Raw genomic sequence first — 7500 nt, forward strand, 5'->3', positions numbered from 1 at the left:
ATATATATATATATATATATATACATATTCATATATATATATATATATGTATACATATATATATATATACATACACACATACATACATACATATACATATGTATTTAAACAACTTATGACTATTCAGATGTCGATATGATATATCTTAATCACGCAAAGGCTATTGATAAGGTGCATTACGGCATGATATGTTACAAGCTGTGATACCTTGGCTTAGCTCTTAAGATAGAAGAGTGATTCCTAATAGACAGAAGTCAGATAATTGCACCCAATGGTGTCCTCTCGTGGTTACACACAAATATGAATCTACTGCACCTATAAGCACACATGCATCACGCAGTTTCTCCATGCCACATCCAACTATTGGTACTAACCTGCCATATCCATTCTCATTATTATAAACTAACATAAACACACACTCACCCATATATAATGAAGAACATCGGAGTGCCATAAAGCACTCCGATGTTCTTCATCGGAGGTTCCGCTGAGGCTATATGGTGTTACTCAGGAACTCAACTATGCCGATCCATCTTATAGCAGAAACAGCTGTTAGCTAATGAAGTTCATCAGATAATCGTTTATTCCTTTATCACCTCATTTTCTTATGAATTAATACACACGCACACACACACACATACACACACACACACACACACACACATATATATATATATACATATATACATATATACATACATATATACATATATATATACATACATATATATGTATATTTATATCTTTATATATATATATATATATATATATATATATATATATATATATATATAAATAAATATATATATGCGCTACTATTAGTTTCATGCTCACATGCTGACATGAAACGAATAGTAGAACATAAAAAAATAAATATATTGTATCTATTAAGTAATATGTTTCTCTCACCGGGTGTAGTACTTTTTTGTTGATCTTACAATGAAGAAACAGTACAGAAAAAAATTATACACACAGACACGCGCGCGCGCGCACACACACACGCACACGTGTATGTGTATATGTTTATAAGCACACAGACAGTCACATACACATACATGTCTTTTATCTGTTATGCTACACTGGTTTCTGCCAGAGACTGAGATCATGCCTTTCAGTGTGTTCAGGTATAACTTGTGTCTTGTTCCTCGTGAAGTAGCGATTTGGGCGGAAATGTCATTGTTGGGCAGGCCTAATGAAGAGCCTTCTACAGGAGCTAGCTTAAGTTTGTATATATATATATATGTATATATACACGCACTCACACACGCACATACACTGACACACACACTCACACACACACATTCACACACACACACACACACACACACACACACACACATATATATATGAAACTGAGTTCTATGTAGGCGACTATTTATATATATACATACATAAATACACACATGCACACATACATAAATACACACATGCACACATACAAACAAATATATATGATAGTGAATAGATAGGGATAATATATCCAGGCGTCTACCGTTTAAACTCTCTATTATAATCCAAGTTATGGCATACTGCATCGAATGGTAAGGAACAGCCTAGGACTATTCGAGGTAAACAATCCCAATGCATTTCATCCGATGGGTAAATCTTGGGTTCGCTTTGTTAGATTATAAAAAGTTTATTGAGTGTATATCCATGACAATTCAAATAAAAAAAGGAGAAGAATACGTCTCCGTTTTTATCATTACAGTCAATTCTTCTATAGCATATTTAATTTCAATAGTCCGACATATGTTTCTGCTGGATGGATATCTCACAATGTGGTTTTCATTTGCATACATGTTGATCATCTCGTTAAGAGTCTATGCAACTTTATTCAAGGTGCTTGCACAATGTTGTGGCTTGAAGCGAAGTAAAAGTAAGTTGCTTTATGCAGTGTTATATCTAGCAGGGACGATAGTTTTTGAGTGCAAAAAAATAGAATTAGAAAAGAACGTATAGAAACCTTGATTCGGCTATGAAAACGGTTATCAAGATGACGCTATGATGACCCAAACGTATGACATTCGAATCATGAATACTAACCTATGTCAGAGTATATTAAGTGAATTGCAAGAAAAAAAATTCAAGGAGAGATATGTTCAATTAAAGGTCGCTTAGTCAAATATGATTTAGAGAAATGAAATATGCAGAATTTAATTGTAAGGCCAGGGTATAAGTGTATGTACACACACACACACACACACACACACACACACACACACATACACACACACACACACACACACACACACACACACACAAACACACGCAAACACTCACATAGATATACATCAGAAAAAAATGCTGCAATAGTGTCGATAAGAAAAAGGAAACCATAAAGATATGTAAGCTCGTACATTTACATACAACCGCACAAAGTTGAAGAAAAGAAAAACAGGGGCAAAGTAACCATAAAATGTAATGATTAATGGACGTGCAAGTAAACATCTGATCAGCACTTAAATAATGCAATAAACTTATGTAATATATATTGTGAGAATAGTTTAAAATATAACATACTAAACAAGTAAATATTCAATTCCCAGTTGTTAGGATATAGTTTTCTGTTTACCAATTCGTAGAATATTTTAAGAGGGTTGTCTTTTCCCAAAACTATGGGTACAAAATTCCTTAATGCAAAGCCGAAATTTAGGAAAGGGAACCCTACATATTCAAACATGTATACATTACTGGAAAAACTTTCAACATATTTGAAGAATAAGGAAATATTTCTGTCGTATAAGAACAGTAATTTCAACCTTTGGGTAGATTAAATTCCACAGCAGGAGCATTTTTTAATGACCTGTCAATATAAACTCTTTCTCAGAATGTTTTGAAGGATGGTCACAATATCAGAACTTATCAAAAATGTAGAACTTGTGTGATTCAGAGCGACCAAAATATTTAATGTATTCGATCCCTGATATTTATCTTGGGAAATTTGGTAGTTTCATGGTCTCTTAACCTCCAGATACGCTGTGTAAGAGTAAATATAACTTGAGTCCATATCTCTTCAAGTGCAGTTTATTAAGCGGGAAAATTTAAGGTCACAGTGGACAACAAGCTTTTATGTAATACATTAGTTTAATCCTTCATATTTGTCATTATGTGTGCATGTGTTAATGCTAGCACAATTACATTGGATTTGAATATTTTGCGAAGGTGCGTTATTTTGAATTAGCGGAGTATTATCCCGGATTATGCTGAAGAAAATTATATTGAAATAGATTTTCACTTTCAAGAAATTACTGTTCTAAATGTGAAAGTAGCTATGATCATTTATAAACTACTGCATGTTTTAAAAGATTTTGCTTCTATTTTAGAAAGAATAGCAATCTAACAGAGAATTATATCGATTTATGTTATATTTATTTTAGTTGATTTAGAATATAGTTCATTTTCTCGTGGAGGATACCCTCTTTCAAAGGATCGTTGTATCAGTATAAGACATCCAGATAAAATGCGGATATGAAATGACTAATGTTATTTAACATACTTTTTAAACTATGGGAAGGACACTAATAGTATAATTATATGGCAGTTTTACATTTGGCTTTCTATCAGGGCAGTGTTTATCTGTATTCAAGACTAAAAATTAAATATAATTTTAAAAGTTCATACTGGTACGAATTTTAATTCTCAAGTTAAACGCTTTAAATATATTATTAAGATAATCCCTAAGACACTCACGTTGCTAGCCTTTTATGTGGGAGAGAATTAACAAACTGCTGTCACTATAAAGACCAAAATCTTCATCTGGACTGAGTCCAGGAAATATAACCCGATTAATTCATACATCTCTGCATCAACAGTTCCACAATTATATTTGACGAAAAATATACTTTTCAAACCGTAAAAAAAGCTGCCTAATATGTATAATGACACTAATTTCTAAATTGCTCACCGAATTCAGCTTACTCTGATTTGTTCTGGTCGATCCCCAGAATGTTAGGTACATAAACAGAGTAACATATCATGTTTGATCGATAGTGTAGTTAAATAACTGACAGACTCTTGGTTTGAAATACAACCGTCCAACCTAGGTAAATTTGCAATTTACCTTTGCAAATAAATATTTTTCCGATATAAATTAGGTGTTTTTTTTTCCTTAGAGCACGTGAAATTAATAGATAATTTTGTTGTCAATTAACTGCAGTAAAAACATGTGTCATTTTGGAGATAATATATCAAATGAAAACATTCAAGTTCTCACACGCATGTTCTATTATTTTTATCCAGTCATAGTAATTGCATACATGTTTAAAGCACACAAATCATGCTATAGATAAAATTCTCATATACATTGCTTATTTGAGTGACGTTAATCTGCTTCTGCCAGTTTGGATGAAATAGTATCACATATAATCTATACACAGTACCCGCAAACAACTTGAAATTTAATAGAATTATTTTTCTGGATCTTTGCAAATAAAAATATATTGAAAATAAATTTTGCGTCATATTCCTCCCAGCTAATGAAAGTAATCATGCGATTATTGTGATTTTTATATCGTATTCAAATGGAGATATAAACTCGAGGCATTTCTTTCTCTTTAAACGGAAAAATTCTAGTACATTTACATTATATTTCTGAATCCATTAGTCAACAAACAAACAGAGAAAGCAAATCAAAACAATGAATGATTCTGCCGATATGCATATTTATTTCAAATTTATTACTTTACTGAAATAATAAACAAGTGTTATCTTCAGGTGTATTAAATAATTTAATGATACGTAATTCAACTCTGTTCATAACACAAAAATAATTGTCATTTTCGCCTTTCACCGTATCTTCTCTTCTTTTTCTCTCACTCCCTACTCTCTCTCTCTCTCTCTCTCTCTCTCTGTATTTATGTATGTATGTATGTATGTATGTATGTATGTATATATATATGTATGTATTTGCATGTATAAATATTGGGTCATCCCATAAATAATGAGTTTTTTCCAATTGTATGAACTAAAAGTCGAAGGGAGACGGAATACACTACCTGCATCAACTTACTATAGAATCGGGTAGTAATTTTACCTTGTACTTATTCTTAGTGCAAGTTTTGAAGAGTGCAGTTCGATTTTAACAGTTATTTTTCAATGGTATAATGGAAATGAGAAAGAGCACATTCGGCATATTTTGTTTTATGAGTTCAATAAAGGCAACAACGCAACGGAAAATGCGAGGAATATTAATGCAGTATATGGGGATTGAACAATAAGCATAAGCCAGTGTCAATGGTGCTTCCAGAAATTCCGAACCGGAAACTACAGCCTAGAAGACGAGCCTCGTCCTGGAAGATCTGTAGAGCTTGATGAGGACGTCCTGCAAACCCTGGTGGAACAAAATTCCATCGTAACTGTTGAAGAACTTGGAGAAAAGCTTGGATTTGGTCATTCATCCAGTCACTCAAGTCAGCACTAGAAGAAAAACGACCATCTTTGGTTTGAATACGAAAGGTGTTCTTCCATCAGGATAATGCTCAGCCACATACAGCGAGGATGACACTCCAAAGGCTAGAGCAGTTTGAATGAGAAACTATGCCCCACCCACAATATTTGCTGGACAATGCCAATCTGATTATCATTTATTCCGCAGTCTTCAAAATCATTTGAACAGAATTCCGTTGACAAGGTCAGTAAATTTCGTCACGGATAAGTCAATGTTGAAAGAGGGGCCTTGCAAGTCTACCAGATAGATGGAAGAACATTGTAGAATGTGAAAGAGAGTATATTTTAGATTAAAAAAGAACTTTGTTTATTTCAATTTTGAAAAATAAAAGAAGTATAAAACACTGCATTATTTATGGGATGACCCAATATATAAACACATTCATTAATAAACGAATACTCATGCAAATTGAAAAAGTAACATGTGTGCCTGTCAAGGATGAAACTGGAAGGTAAAGAACAATGTAGCTGATGACTGGAAAGCCTTTAGAGATACTGAACCAGTCAAATATAGTCGTACTCAGTGACATCAGCTGAGAAAAAGCAAGTGAATCACTGGAAGTAGTAACTAGCACGATCATATAGGAATAAATACACCAAGAACCGAGGAAACTATACAACATTAAAGCTGGTTGATTCGACAGAATATCAACTTATGAAATAATATCTCAATAAATGTATGCTTAACAGGTATTAGGTCAATGTGAAGTCTGTAAAAACTGGCAAAAAACTGTATGTTGTCCATACTAGTGAACATTTTCTACAGGATTGGACACGTTATTGATGCAGCACCGAGAAGCAGAAGAGGGTACCGTTTCAGCCTACATTGTATTGAGCATATTTTGACACAAGAATATCGTGGCACGGTGTACAGTCTTTCAGCAAGAAGTGTGAGTTAAAGTCGTTGACTTACAAAATGCCAATAATAGCAGGTATAGCGAATCACTTTCGAAGGTCACCCACCTTCCAAAGTGATTCCATATCGATGCTACAATATGGTATAATCCAATAGAATATCAATAACTTCAAACTGTAAGAGCTTATCTTTTAAGTCCACAGCGAAAACTTTGGAAACATTAAATGTATCAGTTTCAGTTGTATCTTCTCACTTCTCTTTCTCCAATACTTTACCTTTATAAAGAAGAATGAAGCTGCTGGGAGCATTTTAGGGATGTACTGGGTGGTAACGGAGAGGCAGATGCAAGCTCTAACGACAAGCAAGAAAGAGCGTATTCAAACTTAACTGTGAGAAGGTAGAAGATGCAAATTAATACAACACAATCTTCACTGGGCAGGAATTTATAGTAGATGTGGGTAATTTATCCCACAAGAATAGTGCGATTAACAGAGTATATAAACCTTGGTTATGATATGCTGTAAGAATACTTGTATGGATTCTTGTTTATTGAATAAAATCTTAAATGCTGTTATATTTTAATATAACAATATTTGCATATGAATTTCAAGTGCGCCTGGAAAGCATAAGTAGAGGAACACAACATAATCTTTAATAACATGTTATGTAAGTTATATAGAGTGAAAGCGATAAAAAGCAGTTATGAAAATGTGTAGAATTAGTTTACTCTCAGGTTTTTTTTAAGGTTTGTCCGTGACGAAATTTACTCCTGCAGTACTATTCTGACCTTGTCTACAGAATTCTGTCCAAATGATTTTGAAAACTGCGGAATAAATGATAATCAGATGGGGCAATGACCAGCAGATATTGTGGCTGGGGCATCGTTTTCCATTCGAACTGCTCAAGCCTTTGAAATGTCATCGTCGTTGTATGTGGCCGAGCATTATCCTGATGGAAGAACACCTTTCGTTTTCAAACCAAAGAATTAATAAGCAATGTCAGGTTGCCTGTCTATTTTTATGGAAAACCTGTAGAGTAGTAACACATGTTCGAAGTTAGAATTGTCATAAAATTCAGTATTGTAGCCAAATAGGAATAAGAGGAAATTGGTATTTGAAATCGAAAATGAGTTTAGAATTCTCATTGGAAAGGGACACCATGTCATCTTGATTAGCATTTACTGTATTTCGATGATGAAC

General features: G+C 33.5%; 1 protein-coding gene across 6 annotated transcripts in view; it reads left to right on the plus strand.

The window, feature by feature from the left end:
- Positions 1-7500, plus strand: part of LOC106881053 (protein O-mannosyl-transferase TMTC4) — a 300747-nt gene that overhangs the window by 228195 nt on the left and 65052 nt on the right. The window lies entirely within an intron of this gene.

This window comes from Octopus bimaculoides, chromosome 3 (assembly GCF_001194135.2).
Source record: "Octopus bimaculoides isolate UCB-OBI-ISO-001 chromosome 3, ASM119413v2, whole genome shotgun sequence".
Lineage (NCBI taxonomy): Eukaryota > Metazoa > Mollusca > Cephalopoda > Octopoda > Octopodidae > Octopus > Octopus bimaculoides.